The sequence below is a fragment of the Pongo pygmaeus genome, chromosome 21, assembly GCF_028885625.2.
Source record: "Pongo pygmaeus isolate AG05252 chromosome 21, NHGRI_mPonPyg2-v2.0_pri, whole genome shotgun sequence".
NCBI lineage: Eukaryota > Metazoa > Chordata > Mammalia > Primates > Hominidae > Pongo > Pongo pygmaeus.
Genome location: NC_072394.2, coordinates 19,907,261 through 19,925,271, shown reverse-complemented (window position 1 = coordinate 19,925,271; position 18,011 = coordinate 19,907,261). Strand labels below are relative to the sequence as shown.

At 49.0% G+C, this 18,011-nt stretch overlaps 1 protein-coding gene across 6 annotated transcripts in view; it reads right to left on the bottom strand.

Annotated features, from left to right (window-relative positions):
• The window catches only part of SYNDIG1 (synapse differentiation inducing 1), a 199,584-nt gene that overhangs the window by 164,659 nt on the left and 16,914 nt on the right, over positions 1–18,011 (bottom strand). Inside the window, exon 2 of one of the 6 annotated variants that reach the window (XM_054468078.2) lies at positions 15,234–16,163. The exons of 4 other annotated variants lie outside the window; for them this stretch is intronic. The gene's annotated coding sequence lies outside the window, so the exon portion shown is untranslated. Of the gene's footprint in view, positions 1–6,427; positions 6,458–15,233; positions 16,164–18,011 lie in introns of those variants that run through there. One more of the 6 variants, XM_054468079.2, reaches the window with a different exon arrangement.

Below are 18,011 nucleotides of genomic sequence, written 5' to 3'. Positions count from 1 at the left end.
TTCTTGTGAAGCTCACACTTGACCTAAAGATGAGAGGCAGATCATGAGTTCAATGAGTGAGTTCTGCAGATAAGAGATGTAGAAAAGTTAGCACAGGGTCAGGGGGATTGGAGCGCCAGGGGGCTGAGATCATGAGCTCAATAAATGAGTTCTGCAGATAAGAGCGGTGGAAAGCTAGCAAAGGGTCCGAGGGACTGGAGCGCTGGGGGGCTGGGGAGGCATTCCCATTGGGGGATTTTGGGGGATGATGCTCATTGCTTCTATGAGAACTCTGCATCCCATATCAGAGCAAAAGTAGACGAGCTTCTGAGCCCTTGGTCTATTTTTACCACGTGGACACTGTGAGTCATGCTGCTGATTGTGTCTCCCTCTCAGCACTGCTGCTGAGCACACAGCCAGCTCTAGACACCAAAATATATTCAGGGTACTCACCTCCCTCTTGGTTTGATCTCATTTTTCCTAATCTTTTTCCTCCACCTTGTTAGGATCACCTGTGCATGTAGTTAGCTGGTTAGCCAATCTTGTTATATTGCCACCTGTCCACCCTGCCTTGCGTGATAAGTACCGTGCAGAAGCAATGCATCCCCAGCTATATTTCCAGGCATCACAAGCCGCCTTCTGGCAGGGGACGCCTGCCTTCCCCCACAGTCCTCAGGAAGGAGCAACGGAGAAGAAAGAATGAGGGCACAGTCTGCTTCCCAAGCTCAGCTGAAGACCACAAAGCTTCTGAGACCCTGACCATGAATCTGTCCATTCATGCATTCCAGATAAAAGGCCCTTGAAACTTGGAAGTGTGATGGGCTTCATGCTATGACATCTTGAATGATCACTGAACATAATTGTGCCGAAGTTCACATCTACTTAATTTACCAGAGTTTAAAGCAGAATTAACATAAATGCAAAGACAAAACTCGCATGTCAGCGCTCTGCTTTCCAGACACGTCAGCAGGCACTGTATGAATCAGTACTGTCACTCTTCTCTTCTTCAGTGACCTTTGTATTTTATTTCCTTTAACAGAGAGGACAGCCCCAAGGCCTTCACACCAACCTAACCAGAAGCCAAATGGCAATGTACTTGGAGGATGTGCATTTGATCCAGAAAAGCAAATTAGCATGTTCTTAACAAAGATTTGAATGGGACATCCATGGAATGACACTAACTCTTAAAAGTCACTAAAATAGCTTGCTTAAAAGTCACTGAAATAGCTGCCAGGGTCAAATAAATGATTGTTTCAAAGTCATTCTTTCCCAGCACTCTGCAGGGAAGATTCACTGGTGAGGATTCTGAGAGATTCTGTCTCCCTGACATTCATTCCTGTCTGTGCCCGGGGTATGATTCATCCCGGAGAGGCCAGGCCGATGCTCTGTGAATCAGAGCAGCATCGATGCACAGGCAGAGATGCTTCCCAAGAGACACTGCCTCCCACGTGACACATCAAGCCCTGCTCGCCATTTGTCCTGGACAGGATTCACTTAGTGATGGGGAGAAAGCCGATGACGCAGAACAGGCCTGCTGCTTCCACAAGGCTATGACTCCTGCATCCAGGATGATGCCCAAGACCTCCCGGAAGCTGGCCCTGCAACGAGGATCTGAGTGCATACAGTTCATTTGGGAGGTGGTTCCAGAAAGCACTGGGTAGGGGCAAGAAAGGTAGGGAACAGAAAGAAGGTGAGGGGTATGTGCGGTTAAGCCAGTTGCTGCTGCCAGTGGCTGGGGCTCAGCCCTGTGGGAACGTCTGGGGGACTGTGTAGGACATTCACTTACAGCTATCAGGACAGGGGCATCTGCCCAGCAACATCCTGCCCGCCACTGGCCAAGGGCTGCTCGTGGGCCATTCGTTCTCGGCCCTTAGCTTGCCCTAGCATGGGCAGAGCAGTCTCCCCTTGCTGGAAAAGAATCCCCAGGAAAAAGGCCACAGGTGTCAGCCAGAAGCAGCTCGGAGCCTGCAGAGGTGAGTGCCCAGTGGGTACACCTGGGGCACCGGCCTTACTTGCTCTGATGCATAAAACTCTCCTGGATGAGACATCACAAGCGGGTGCTTCTTTAACTCTGTAAGACAGAGGCTAGTGCATGACAGATGAATAATATCGGAAGCACAGGGACCAAGCACCTTACCATGAAATACATCATAACCCCCTGTGACATGGACTTTCTATTACTACCCCCATTTCCAGAAGATGGAACAGAGGTACAGAGAGGCAAAGCATGTCACTGATGGTCACACAGCTAATAAGTGGCAAGGCTGGAATCTGAACCCAGCCGGCGTGGCCTTGGGACCTCTGTCCCCAGTCCCTGCTCTATATAGCTTCCCATCAGAAATGCAGCCACATAAACGGCTGGGCACAGCACAGCTTAGGGCCTGAAATAAGCTTGAAGGGTGATCAATGATATCTGTGAACTGGATTCACAGATTCGATCCACAGAATCCACTCCTGCTGCTCAGAGCACCTCACACGTGCTGTCTTCACTGCCATCCGGGGCTACTGCCCTGTGCATGCTGCAGAGGATATGGAAGCTACAGGTACGACATTTAGATCCCAGAGGAATCGCCATCTTCAAGAGTTTTAGTAGATTATAAGTAGAAGTACAATGTGCAAAGCAAAGCATACCCTACATATGTAAAGTACAAAATAACCTTTACAATATACAAAAATAGATGGAATATGTAAATATGCTGTCTACATAGGTAGATAGATGATATCTACATAGGTAGATAAGTAGATAGATAGGTAGATTTCTTTTCCTAAAAGCTTCAAATTATTTTAGTATGCTTGCCAGTTTGAGGAAATACCTTTTTTTCAAATTTCATTTCTTGTGTTTTTTAGTGTTTACATGGTAGAGTTGGATAGCTACCCCACTTCTGTTTTCAATATTTCTTCACTAGTTAGAAAACTTTCCCTCAGAGCTTCCCCAGAGTTGTGCATACACCTTGTCAGCCTAAGATCATAAATGCAATTTATTTTGCTTTATGAGGAATGAATCTTCCACAGTACATGCTTCCAAATATAAATCCCACACTCTGTAGTGTCCTCCTTGGTCAGGCAGGTCACTGATGTTCCAATGGACATGGCTGACAGGACCATCATTTTAAAAGCTGAGCTTTAACTAAGCACGTTGTGGAGCCAGACATGAGGTCAAGTCTAAAGAAGGATGCTGTGGTGTCTGCACACAGCAGTGTGCTTGGGTTTTATGATCTGTAACAAGCATGGCACACATTACTTGAATTAAGACAGAGGGAAAAAAAAGAAAGAAGAAAGAAAGAGAGAGAGAAAGAAAAAGAAAGAAAGAAAGAAAGAAAAGAATCTGCTTTTGTTTTCCAACTAGAAACAGCCAACTCTCTAAGTTGATACTGAAATGCCTGAACAGCCCAATGTTTTGTGGAAACTCATGGAAAAAGGATGAAAACAGCACTCGATAGAAAAGGACTCCATCCTTTCTTTGGCAACATAGAAGGTTTCTGCCATTTTCTATCAACGACTTCTGTGAATTATATTTATTCACTTTTAAAGAAACATAGGAATCACATTTGGCATCATTTAAAATGCCATTTGAGAGATATACATGCATAAATCAAACATCACCATCACCAAGAGGACCAGGGATGCTAGCAAGTTCTGGTGCTTTTGTCGACACAGATGCACAGAAGCTGAGTCTGGAGTCTTTGGCAGCAAACCCACAGTCCGGACACGGCTGGTTGGCTGTGGCCTTTTTTGGGTTCCCTTTCCTGACGCCCACCTTTGGGCCATTTCACTTCTCACTAAATCCGGGGAGATGAGTGGGTATGGAGTGAGCGGTGATGGCACTTCTCAGTGTAGCTATTTGCATTAGAATCGTGAAAATTACTGGCATGATTTATAAGGCATCTATTACCCCAATCCCTTGGCTGATAATCAGGAATCAGCCTTACATATATTGATATGAACTGTGTATAAAGATTTTCATTGTGTTGTACAGAATTTTTACATGATGGGAGCGTGTTCACTCCTTGCCTTATCAAGGATGCTTTTGCTTTCTTGCTTTCTCTCCCACCAGTGAGTAGCCACTGCCCGGGCAGGGCGTGGAGAATGGCTGCTTGGACAGTTAGGTTCTTGGCAAAGCCAGTGAATCTGGACAGGTACCGACTCAGTCCGTACATGTCACTTCTAGTCCACATTAGTTGCTGTAAGTGTTTACGTCATCACAGGTTGGCACATGTTGGTAGTTCTCTCATGTTCATAGGTAAACATCCTAATCGTCATTTATGGATGTATGCAGTGCAGGCTTGCCTGGGTAGCAGAGGAGGGTGGTGGTGAATATGAGTTAATTATCCTTCGACACTGCCAGAAATAACTGTGCCACTGGGCCTGAGAATGAGAACATAAAACCTCATGTCCTGTTCCTCCTCTGACCACTTGTGGCTGAACTGGATCAGGAAAGACTCCCATCTTTCACTAGGCTGAGCACAGTGGCTCACGCCTGTAACCCCACCACTTTGGGAGGCTGAGGCGGTCGGATCACTTGAGGTTAGGAGTTCGAGACCAGCCTGGCCAACATGGTGAAACCCCATGTCTACTAAAAATACAAGAATTAGCTGGGCATGATGCTGCACACCTGTAATCCTAGCTACTCGGGAGGCTGAGGCAGGAGAATCACTCGAACCTGGGAGGCAGAGTTTGCAGTGAGCCGAGATCGTGCCACTGCACTCCAGCCTGCACTCGCGACAGCGAGACTCCGTCTCAAAACAAACAAACAAACAAACAAAACAGGAGAAACTAGTGCCTACTGAGAGTCTACTGACTGGTGTAGCCACTGGGGAAAACAGTTCCTCAAAAAATGGAAACTCAAACTACCCTATGACCTGGCAATCCTGCTTCTGGTTGTGTGTCTGGACGCCACACACCCGTGTTCCCTGCAGCATTCTTCATAACAGCCAAGGCACGGAAGCAGCCTAAGGGCCCACTGATAGACAAATGAAGGAAAAAAAGGTGGTGTACACACCACGGAACACTGGTCAACCTTACCAAAGAGGTAAATCCTGACCTCTGTGACATGGACAAGCCTGAAGGACATTATGCTAAGTGAACACGGCTACACACAAGGACACATCTACATATATGACATGAGGAATCCTGAAGAACATTATGCTAAGTGGAACACGGTTACACACAAGGACACATCTACATATATGATATGAGGAATCTAACATAGTTAAACTCACAGCAGCAGAGAGTGGAATGGTGGCTGCCAGAGGCAGGCAATGGGAGATGGGAACGGGGAGGTGTTGGTCAAGAGGCACAAAGTTTTGGTTATACAAAATGACAAAGTCCTAGCAAGCTACTGTGCAGCTCAGCGCCTATGGCTAACGTAGAAATCTAAAGGACAAAATTTTAAGCACTATATAATATACACTTATAATTTTGCTAAGAGGGTAGATCTTATGTTAAGTGTTCTTATCACAAATACTACTACTACTAATAATAAATAAACAGGGTTGGAGGAAGCTTTTGGAAGTGATGAATAGTGATGAAGTGATGGCATAGAGTATGTTGATGACTTCAGGAGTGTACACTAAGGTCCAAATTCCTCAAGTTGCACACATTAAACATGCACAGCTTTTTGTGTGTCAATCAAACTTCAGTAAAGTCGGCTGATTTGTTTTTGTTTAAAGAGTCTGCTGACTGGACACCTCTTCAGGGCCTGGGCTATGAGATCAGCATGTGGGAAACCACCCTGGAATGAGGGCTGTGAGATTCTGGTGTTTAAATAACCTGCCCGTGCCTTTGGCTGATGGCCAAGTCTGCTCTATATGACGGCCTGTGTTGAGATTCCAGTGTAAGATCATGGGTCTGGACAATCCAGGTTGAAAGAGCTCTTTACTGTCAGCACTTAGCCATTGTTTTCCATCTCGTTCAGGCAGAAGTGGATCCACAGATCACATATAAAATCAGAATAGTGCATGATCTTCAAATACACTCTGGGGCCATAAGCTAAACTCTGCTCTTCAGCCCCTGTAGCTGACATTCTTCACCAGCTCCTGGTTTTTCTTTTTAACAGCAGTGGGCCCCAGGGTTGCCTAGAAGCCCTTGTATCCATTTAACTTTGGGCAGAGACCCCAGGTTCCTGAAGAAATGCTGCTTTTCCATCTGTTCTTACCTCCCCTCTGTATGGCATGGGCAGTACAGTGCACATAGAAGACTAGTTCAATCCCTTCCAAGACCCCAACTGCCCTGAAATCTAAGAAGCCCATTTGTGATTTAAAAGAAAACAAATACTAAATTAAGAGAAACCGAGGCCGGGTACAGTGGCTCACACCTGTAATCCCAGCCCTTTGGGAGGCCAAGGTGGGCAGATCTCTTCAGGCCAGGAGTTCAAGACCAGCCTGACCAACATGGTGAAACCCCATCTCTACTAGAAACACAAAAATTAGCCAGGCTTGCTGGCACACACCTGTAGTCCCAGCTACTCGGGTGGCCGAGACACAAGAATTGCTTGAACTGGGAGGCGAAGATTGCAGTGAGCCGAGGTCGCATCCCTGCACTCAGCCTGGGCAACACAGAGAGACCCTGTCTTAAAAAAAAACAAAAACAAAAACAAAAACAAACAAACAAACAAACAAAACAAAGAAAAGAAAAGAAAAAGAGAGAAGCAGAAAAAACTTACTTGATTCACAGGGCCTGGACGTCAATCATCTCATTTCAAATATGTAAAAACAGAATAATAAAATTCTGATAAAATTCTATCTCCTAAGAAAACATGAGCTAGCAATGAAATAGTAAATTAAGCAAATGGTATTAGTGCTACTGTGAAGATATAAAACTCTAACAAGCCTACTAAGGCTGGATCTAGAAACTCAAAGGTACCAGGAGGATTTTGAGGGGGAAGGCGCAGAAACTGAGAATTAGAAATAGATAAAAATTACATCACTAAAGAAAAAATAAGGGTAAGAAAAATCTTAAATATTTAAAGTACAAAAGTGAAAGCAAACAGATCTTTTTTTCTCCCCCAACTCTGGGGATATTGTGTCAGGGGAGATTGTGCTTTAGTGTCAGGATAAGCTTTACTGTAGATCTGGGAAAGGAAACTAGTATTTACCACACTGTGCTGTGTATTTTCACATACGTTATCCCAAGTGATCATCTCACTAAGCCAAGTAGAAATGAATTATGATGCCCATTTTATAGATGAGAAAACAGATGTTCAGAAAAAACAAAACAAAACAGTATCTTGCCCTGCATTACAAACCTGGTCAGTAAGAGTTACACCCAGGTGTGCCCAACGCCAAAATCCACATTTATTCCACTATATAAACCCATGCTTTTAGAATCAAAAAGGATAAAACCTTAAGGAATTAAATTTAACAAAAGAAATGAAACATTTTTCTGCTGAGAGCTACAAGACATCTCATTGGAAGAAATCACAGAAGACCTAAGTATATGGAGAGATAGCCGTGTTCATGAACCGGAAAACTGAGTATCATTAGACGGCAACACTTCTCAAACTCAGCCATAGATTCAATGCGGTCCCATCAACGCCACAGCTGGCAGAACGGACAAGTGTATCCTCACATTAACATTCACAGGGAAAAGCGAAGGATGGGTTCCCTTTCTTGCTGTTCCTGAAATATGCAGTCAACCCCAGTTTTTAAAAACAGAGATATGGCCGGGCTCGGTGGCTCATGCCTGTAATCCTAGCACTTTGGGAGGCCGACGCGGGCTGATCACGAGGTCAGGTGATCGAGACCATCCCGGCTAACATGGTGAAACCCTGTCTCTACTAAAAATAACAAAAAATTAGCCAGGCATGGTGGCGGGCACCTGTAGTCCCAGCTACTTGGGAGGCTGAGGCAGGAGAACGGTGTGAACCCGGGAGGCGGAGCTTGCAGTGAGCCGAGATCGTGCCACTGCACTCCAGCTTGGGCGGCAGAGTGAGACTCCATCTCAAAAATAAATAAATAAATAAATAAATAAATAAATAAATAAAATAAAAATAAAAACAGAAATAATAACTACCTCCATTTCCCAGGCAGCTCTCCTTGCCCAGCATTTGGCCAGGGGGTTGGCCCACCTCACCAATGTGATTGCATGTGAGTCCCGTCAACTTTAGAACTCAATTACTCTCGTTTTGTGCATGAAGAACGTGAAGTCCTAGTCCTAGGACTTGATCCTTGTTCTGTCCAAATAAATCCCCAAGGCACTTTCTCAAGGGGATGTTCTCTGGCGTGTTTGTTCCAGCTATGCGCATTGCTGTTGGAGGCTGGGTTGTGAGTCAGCATCTCAGGGAAAGGTGGATCATCACAGCCGCCCTCCTGGTCCCAGACCACAGGCCACATTCCCAGCCTCGCTGCCATTGCATGACAGAGAATCCGTCAGCTCGGGAAACTGGATGAAGCGGGCTGGGACTATAACTGGGGTGATGCCTGAGGGATAAACTGGGGTGGGGGTGGCCTTGGATAAGTGTCATGTGCAGTGAATGGGGAGGTGACCCTCTAAAAGTGGCCAAGTGGCTGGCCTCCAGCAAGCCAGGGGCAGACCAGAGGGCAGGTCAGAAGTGAGCTGAGGGCCTGGAGGGTAGTCCTGTCTTCTGAAACAGCTGACAGGAAATCCACCCTCCCTTCTGATGTCCCTGAGAATGTCATAAAAGTGGGTCACAAAGTTTAAGTGGCAAATCCCACCCTAGTAGAGGAACATGGCCATTGTACTGCGTCGTATCTTTGTCTTAGTTTAAATTTACAGTGTTAAGCATAATAAATACAGCTGTCAATGACCATGACTACCGCAGATGCATTAGTGACTGTTCTTGTAACTGAGTTCTACCTTTTTAACTGACCAGAGCACGGTTATAGAATGAATGAGAACCCAGGACCTGGACTGAGGCAGCAGGAGTCACTCCTGACAGAGGGTCCTACATTAATGCAAAAACTCAGAGGGCTGAGGAGGCCCTGCACCCTGCCAGGGAACCAAGGGCATTTCTGGGCCTCCCTCAGAGGAGAAGAAGGCCACCAGGTCCTTTCTCGGGACATGGAGCAGGCTGGAGGTGCCCGTCACATCTGAGGTCCCCGAAGCCAGCACAGCAGGGGTTCCTCTGGGCAGTCAGGCCAGCCTTCTGCAGGGCAAAGGGACAGGGTGAGTAGGGTGGCTCCTCAGGGCCCCGGTCCCTGCTGCCGCCAGTCCTGCCCACCCTCCCAGCCACGTGCACCTCTCCCGGGGAGGTCTGTTCCCTGCATCCTGTTCTTCCTCGTCCCTCAGGGCTCAATTTCACAGATGTTTGGTGGCACCAGTCCCCCAGGAATGAGTGATGTCAGCACCAGGCACCCTGTCCATTCACCCACCACTGCCTACGCCACTCTCTGTGACTTCAATGCCCACCCAACGTGCTAGCTTCTTGAGCTCGTCACGCCCCACTTCTATCATCTCTCCTGCTGCTCCTCCTGAGCCGTCCACTCCCACAGCCACCCTCGGACCTGCCAGCTCCTCTAGCTGTGTGGTTCTAAGGCCACTCTTCTCAGCATTCCTCCCTGCTCACGCCCCCAGCAGCTTCCCTGACACTGTGCGCTCAATCCTCCATCCTTCACTATCTTCCCTTACACCGCGAGTCCCACACACACTGCCCTGCTGTGCTGCTCAATCTGTACTCAGTGATCCAGTCCTCGGCCGTGCGCGCCGCCCCGCCCCGGCCCTCTTCCCTGCCCTTGTACTCTGCTGGTGAAGCCTCTGTTGTGTTCAAACCCAGTTCTCTCCCAGATCCTCCCTCCCCATACCCAGCGAGCAAGGGTGTGGCCGGGATGCAACCAGCCAAGCTGCCAGAGCCAGGGATCTCAAAAGGCCAGTGTCCGAGGCTCTGTCCCGAGCTTCCAGGGCTGGGTCTCCTCCTCTGGGCCTCCACACGTTGGGATGACTCCAAGACCCCTCCTCTATCTTTTCTTCCTTCTCTCACTACCTACTGAGCACGGCCAGCCCGGGGGCTCAGTGCTCTTCCAATGCTGGTGGTGACTCCAGCACCTGGCCACACCTCCCCTCTGAGCTTGCGGCTGCCCAGTGGTCCCCTGAGGGTGGGGTAAAGCTCCTCACACTACAGTGTCAAGACAGTGCTCTGCTCCTCCTCCACCACCCTCCACTGCTCACCAACTCCACTGAGCATTCGAGCATCTTCTAGGTGCTAGATTTCAGGCCCCGTTGACAGAGCAGTGACAAAACCAGACAAAAACCCTCTCATGGAGCCTGCAACTCAAAACCCTCAAGGATATTTAATATTGGGGAAGATGTAGTTAAAACAAATCTACTTAAACCAGGAAGCAAACTTCACCACAGTGTGTGTACCTGCATGTGTGCATGTGTCCATGTGTGCATGTGGATGTGTGTGTGCCCATGTGTGTGTACCTGTGTGTGCCTGTGCATGTCTGTGTGTCCACCCGTGTGTGTGCATGCGTGTTTCCATGCCTGTGCGTGGATGTGTGTGCAAGTGCATGCGTGTGTGCCCATGCACGTGGATGTGTGCACACGAGGGCCAGTTCAGCTTCATGCCAATAAAGGAAACCCACAACTAGGAAAGTGAATTTGCTTAGCTTTTAACATTATTTGGATTATAAGTATGTGCTAATTGGAGTGAAAAATGATCAAGTGTCATTTAGGTTTGCTTGTGTAATTTTTCCAACGAAATTGACTTTGACACAAACAGGAAAGAGAATGACTTATGCAGAAATATTCAAAGGTTTCCCTAAATTTTCCGAGGGCATCTCAATATTTTGATGGCCTTGAATTTCAATATCCCTTACCTGCCTGAAGCCTTATAGATTTTCTCTTCTCCAGTCATTAGTGAAATTAGCACAACAGGATCATCCCCACCAATGCTTCAATCTCACACAAAGCCATGCCCAGCATCGTGTGCATCAGCACCTTGAATTCCTGCCACTTTGCAAAATGTGTCAGTTCTTTTGCTTAGAGGATTTGGCTTTTAGGTTGAAGGGCGCAGTTGGACTTTGGCTGGATGCAGGGAGAGGCAAGGCAAAGGGGAAGGAAGATGGAGAAAGGGGGACGGGTGTGCAGGTGGTAAGCTGGGTGCTGGGCCCCTCCCCTGGGCAGCCCTTTGGTCTTATAGGCCTCTCACACTCCAGCAATGTAGCAGGGGAAGGAGGGGTGGAGGGGGCGGTTGTGGGGACTGCACTAAGGATCTAAGGACCCTATCTGAGGCTGCTCTTACACTCTCTCCCCAGCTCAGGGCTAGGCGGGGGATTATGCAAATCTGGCTCAAGCCAGCCTCTGAAGAAAACAGAAGGCAGTGCTGTCCTTTATCCTGCAGGGGAGCCACTGTGAGGTTTTGTTTTTCCTTTGAAACTTGGAGGTTTACCAAAGTCTTTCCCAAGATAGATGACAATGCACATGTCCCCTGTGGTGGCCAGCCGCTGATCTCGAACCAGACAGCAGAGGCAGTGGGGCTGGGCCTACCCTCCTCATCTCCCAGCCACCCCTTAGCAACTCTCGCTGAAGACCAGGCTCAAGGGCTGCTTTCCGTGTTCACTGTGGCTACTTGGCAGAGCCCCAACCCTGACAAGAAACCAAAAGCCCACCAGAACAGCGAAAAGGGGTGGGCACATTCCAAGGGGGTGTGGATGGGGAAGGCTCTCCCCAGCGTCCCTGCAGTGCCTGGAGTTTCACTGTGGACACGGACGCGACAAGATGGGAGGATCTGTTCACACGGAGCCGGCCGGGGGCCTCCTGACTGGGTCACCTGTTAGTGGGGTCCTCTCAGCAGGCATGTGCCTGGCTCTGCCTAGCGCACATGCCTGCTTCAGTCCTATTTTCATTCTTTCCACCTGTCTTCAGCATTTCTTGTTCTTGTATTTTTTATGGTTTTTGTTTTGTTTTGCTTTTGTTTTCAAAGACTACTTGCATTGAAGGAAACGATGAGCTTCCTGATGGAAGGTCCTCATTTTCCATTTTGTTTTCTTCCCAGAAAGTGCATGACACAAATCTTGATGTGCCCAGGAGCTCAGAGACTTATGACTTAGTGAAATGTCTTCAAGCATAACCATACTTTTAATTTCCTCCAGATACTCCAAAGTGCTGTCAAGCTAGTGTCCTTTGCTGGTGTTACGGTTGGATTTCCTACTTTGCCATTTGACTGTAAGGTCAGTGTCAGTGTTGGGTCTGCACCTGGAAGCCACTGAGGGATGTATATGTCACATCCCCTGGCATTAGGAACGTGACGGACCTTGTCCTGGGTCTGCTATGGGGATGGTGACAAGGCAAATCCCTCCTGCAGCAGGGCATGCTGCTAACCCTGTGCGCAGCTGTGCCCTGGGCCGGGCCCTGCGCTGTCAGAATCAGGAGCTAATAATATCAAGGCAATAGCATCTGAGGCTCGCCACTCTTTCATCTTCTGCACCTGTCAACCTACGGCAAGTGAACTGGCGTTGTTCGGACATGACTGGCCCTGCAAAAAGACTCGGGCATCCTGTCCTCTCCTGGCTGCTCTCCCAGCCTGTACAGACCTCTGTTCTCCAGGGGCAACCCTTACTTTGCTTTATTAAGTATTCCACGAGTCACCACTTGTGCCTTCAAAGAATTCCCAAAATGGATTGCGGCTGACCTCACACTCACTGGAGCCAACTGGTTAGCATCTTAAGGACTGAGGCAGCGGTGCTTGCTGTTGAAACATATTTTCCGTATGTTTTACTATCAATCCCATAAGGGTTATTGCACGCCATGGCGCCTGTCCTTTCCTGACCCTGGTCCTCAATGGCCAACCCTTACCTGCCACAGCAACCAGATGCACGAGAAGCTCCAGGGGCCATGACTCCATGGCACCTCCCTAAGTGGGCTCAGTACTGCCGCTGGGCTCTAAAATGTTGGCCCAGGCCTTCTCCTCTGGGATTTACTTCCTCCCTGGCCCCACCTCCACTCACACTGGTGCAAATTTCCAGACTGTGGGGCTTGGCTTGCTGATTGACATCTGCCTGCCCTCCTCTGTGCTGCCCTGGAGCCTGGCGCTTCCAGGTTCCTAGCAGAGCTTCACTTGCCATATGAAGGGCTCAGATCAGCCCATTCCCTGGTGCTAGTCTTGGATGAGGCGCTGAGGCCCCACATAAGGAGTCCTAGCCACAGCTGTCATGCTGGCCCCTGCTTCGTGACAATCCTGCTGAGCACTGCACATCTCTCATCCAGGTAATTGCCCTGACGACACCATGGAGGGATAACTGGTGTGCTCGCTTCATTCATAAGGAAACTGAGGCACAGAGAGGTTGAATGATCTCCCAAGGGCTAGGGGTGAGCCAGGGTCCAAGCCCGGGCACATTGGCAGCAGAGCCCCAGACACAGCCTTCTTTATGCCCAGCCCCTTCCACTGCCTGCTCCAGCCCCAAACCACCTTTCCCATGAGGACTGTGACTTGGTTTCCCCTCCTATAGGCCTCTCTTCATTTCCAAACTGCCAAGAGCAAATCCCATCCTCGTGGGCTCATAGGCAAGGCGTAACTGCTATTTTAGGTGAAATAGCTCTCTATAAATAAAAATCAAGAAGCCACAAAGACAAGCTTTACATAAAGCACTCTGGGAACTGTGATCTGCATGTTCCTCATTCAGGCATGGAAACACACTGATCCCTCCAGGACAAACCAGACCCCGCAGAGGCACTCCCCTGGGCCTTCTGCCTTGCCCCTGTCACTGCCCAGAGTGTGCGGATGGAACAGGAAAGGGGGCAGGGCCCCAAAGGTATCCTGGTGGGTGCCTCTCTGGCCCCTGTCTTTGGCTGCACACTCCCCTGCCTCTCTCTTCTGTTATTTGTGGGAGCAGATGTGGTGGATTCAGCTCGGGGGCCACACACAGATGGCACGCCTCACCCTCACCAGATGAATCCGGCGCTCTGATGCACTGCAGCACCGGCGGCCAGGCCTGCTTGGTGACGACACAAAACAGCCCACAGCGCTTCTTAATGCACTCCAGTGGCTGTGGTCAGAACTTCTCATTCTTGACTTGGTGCTCGAGTCTGTCCCTGAACCACACACTGTCCTTTGGCTGGAGGCCCCTGGCTCCCCAGTGGCAACTCCCTCCTCCCTCCATGCCGCAGTGACAGCCACACAGGTGGGAGGTTACTGTTCAGGGGATAAGTGTGTCTGTGTGTGCATTTCTGTGTCCATGTAAGTGTGTGTGGTGAATGTATGTCTGTTTAAGCATGTGTGTGTGCATTCATGTATGTGTCTGTGTGTGGTCATGTGACTGTGGTGTGTGCCTGTGTCTGTGCCTGTCCCTGTGAGCATGTGTGTGCATGTATGTGTGTGTGTGTGCATGTATCTGTGTCTATGTGTCCATGTGTCTGTGTGTCCATGCATGTATGTGTCTGTGTGCATGTGCCTCTGTGTGTGCATGTATCTATGTGTCTGTGTGTCCATGTCTGTGTGCGCATGTATCTGTATCTGTGTCCACGTGTCTGTGTGTGCATGCATGTGTCTTGTGTGTGTGTATGCGTCTATATCTGTGTGTCCATGTGTCTGTGTGTGCCTGCATGTGACTGTGCCTGTCCCTGTGAGCACATGTGTGCATGCATGTGTGTCTGTGTGTGTGCATGTATCTACGTGTCGGTGTGCATGCATGTGTCTGTGTCCATGTGAGTGTATGTGTGCATGTATGTGTCTGTGTCCATGTGAGCATATGTGTGCATGTATGTGTCTGTGTCCATGTGAGTGTATGTGTGCATGCATGTGTCTGTGTCCATGTGAGTGTATGTGTGCATGTATGTGTCTGTGTGCCCCCATGAGTGTGTGTGTGTGCATGTATACAGATGGGAAGGTGGCCTCCACATTTCTAGAACACTGCCTTCTAAAAGAAGCTGGATGTTCAGTTCTGGGTCAGGACACCTGCAGGAATCTCAGCCTCCACAGAAGCTTAGACTTGCCAAGACCAGGGGACAGGGCTCAGCCACAGCAGGGAAATGATGACTAACGGGGGAAGAGGCTTTTCACGTAGAACAGGAGGGAAATCCTGATCCCAGGACCAATGCCCCATTCCAGAGCTGTGGAGTGAGGCGTGTCCCTTTCCGCCGAGCGCCCAGGGATGCTCTGGCACCAGGCCTGGCATTAAAGACATCAGCAGATACTGGAGAGATGTTTCAGCTGAGAGTCCAGGCAGGAAGTATATTCCACATTTAACTTCTGTCCTGTGAAACACTCACACACCTTGGTCCCACTTAGCTCATCGATGAGACACCGTGAGCCTGCCTGGGATATAGAATTCTTGGCAAAGGCTGAACAAACGAGGACTCACCTTTTTTGGGCAAGAGCCAATGTGATGCCCTGGGACGGCTCCTCTGGTGTCCACACCCTCTGGCTCTGGCAGGACAAAAGAGTTCTGTCCTTCATCAGTTTGTGCCTGGAGCCTGCAGAAGGGCTTGAAGCGGATGAAGTGTTCCCTCTGCTCCCCACTCTGGGACTTGTCCAGCTGGTCTACCATTGTTGTCGGCACACCACCAGGTAGTGAGAGCTACAGTGAGTTACAAACAGACGTGGAGCACTGAAGAGAAGCGGGGGCACCCCACAAGGCACTGTGCGAAGCACTTTGTATGTGTGCACAAATGGGAAATGTCTGTTTGGCTCTCATGTCTGGTTCATTGTGAATGCAGTACCTCGCATGGTGCCTTGCCTTTTACCAGGGCCAGGATCCCGGCTGAATTATTTCCCACATTTCCTTTCTGCAGGAGCAATAAACAACCAGCTGAATTCCCTTCCAACATTTACTCAAGGGCTATATTGTTGAGTTGAGTGTAAATATAGAGTATTATGCAGAGATATTTTTAGTCCATTTTTCTCTAGCCATCTGTTATTACTTGCTGTGTAACCAACCACCCTAAGAGTTGGTGGGTTAAAATGGAGTCATCTCATTTTTTAGGTTGGCAGGTGAAGCTGCGCTGGGATGCTTGATTCTTGGCTGGTCTCTCCTGGGGTCACTGATGAAGTCACAGTCAGCTGGAGTAGATCGGCACACTACAGCCTCACCGACGTGTTTGGACAGCTGCTGGCTGTGCCACCTCAGAATGGGTCCATCGCCACTTTCACTTCCTTGTAGTGCTCCAAGCCAGTTATGGGGTCAGTCCAGATCCAGATCCCAGGACCTCCTCTTCTTGACGGGAGCTGTGGCAATGTCACAGTGCCAAGGGCTGGGCTGTGTGCAGCAGGATGAGAGGAAGTGTTGCAGCCCCTGTTACAAACACATCACATGGGGCCAAATATTCCAGAAGGAAGGAATATTAGCATGCATAGATGCATACTTATACACACACATATACATGTACACATACACACCTGTGTGCACGTGGGGGGCATTTCCATGTGGACATGGATTCATTTATGTAGTCCCACTGCATGAAAAAAGTGCGCTGGACCCTTTGCAGGGCATTACCTCACATTCTTGAGATAACAGCACTCATCTCTCACTTAGAGATGGAGGAACCAGAGCAGATAACTCAGCATGGCCACGGGGCTGTAAGGGACAGAGCTGGCATCTGGACCATCATCCCTTGTGAGCCTGGGCTCTTGCTGTGTCTCTTGCAACACTCACCTCAGTAAACCCAGAAGCATAGCAGTTGCCAACTACAGCCTGATTTTCCACCTCCAAATGTTTAAATAAAAGGATGGTAAAAATTTGTTTTTTATTATATTGTTACATAAGACCAATTTTAAGCATATTATATTTCTTGACCCAAAATCCAGGTTATATAAGTTTACTTAAGGCAAATTAAACCGTAAGTGAAAGTCTGCAAGTTCTGTGTTGCTGGCCTCTCCAGCTGAAGCCATTTCTTCCCTCCCGTGGCCCAGCCAGGGACAACTACTCCCGAATACCCCCACCCCACATCCACCGACCCTCTCCCCGCACCTTGGCCCATGATTCCCCGGCTGCGCAAAGCGTGTCCTGCGGGCTAGCAGCACTGTCATCACTGGCACTTGTTAGAAATGCACACTCTCAGCTGGGCACGGCTGCTCACACCTGTAATCCCAGAACTTTGGGAGGCCAAGGCAGGTGGATCACGAGGTCAGGAGATCGAGACCATCCTGGACAACATGGTGAAACCCGGTCTCTACTAAAAATACAAAAATGAGCTGGGCGCGTTGGCGCACACCTGTAGTCCCAGATACTCAGGAGGGTGAGGCAGGAGAATCACTTGAACCTGGGAGGTGGAGGTTTCGGGGAACCGAGATAGCACCACGGCTCTCCAGCCTGGTGACAGAGTGAGACTCCATCACAAAAAAACAAAAACAAACAAAAAAAAATTAAATAAATAAATAAATAAATAAATAAAAGACAGAAAAAAAGAAATGGAGACTCCCGGATTCCAGCGACCCACTGGACCAGAGCTCGCATGCCTGCAAATCCCCAGGTATTGTGTGTGTGCATTAGAGTTTGAGGAATGGTGCTTGAACAGATATTTCAGTAAGCAAAACTGATTCAGCTGCTGCTTTAATATTATAAACTAAACTCAATTTTTGGTCTTCACATTATTTGTGTATAAACCAATTGTTAAATATCCCCAGGTGAATCTAACATGCAGCAAAACTTGAGAACCACTCTGGACCTGTGCTACTCAAAGTCTATGGATCAGCAGCAATGGCATCAGCCCAGGGGCTCCACCTGGCTCCCCAGCCCAGGCATGGGGGTTGCCGCCTCTCCAGCACCCACCCTGCCCCCTCTTGTGCCGTCCTGCCCACACACCACACCCAACCTCACACCCACCAGCAAACCACTGACTGTTCTTTTGATTTCATAAACACACCCAGTCTTCCCTTCCCACACCTACCCTGTGATGTGGCCTTGGCACGCCTGTCACTGAGAGCTGGGGTGACCCTCCCTGGCTGAATGGGGGACCCACTGCTGGATGTCAGTGCTTCACCCTGCCCACCTTCACCTGGAGGGTGGAAGAGTTAAGTTCTCATTAAATCCTCACTTGTACCCCATACTTTCTTATTACCAAGGGTGGCCACGAGACACAGCTTGGGCCAAAGACGTCTCCTGGGGGGTCTCTGTCCACCTTTCTCACTTCCTGCCTTGACC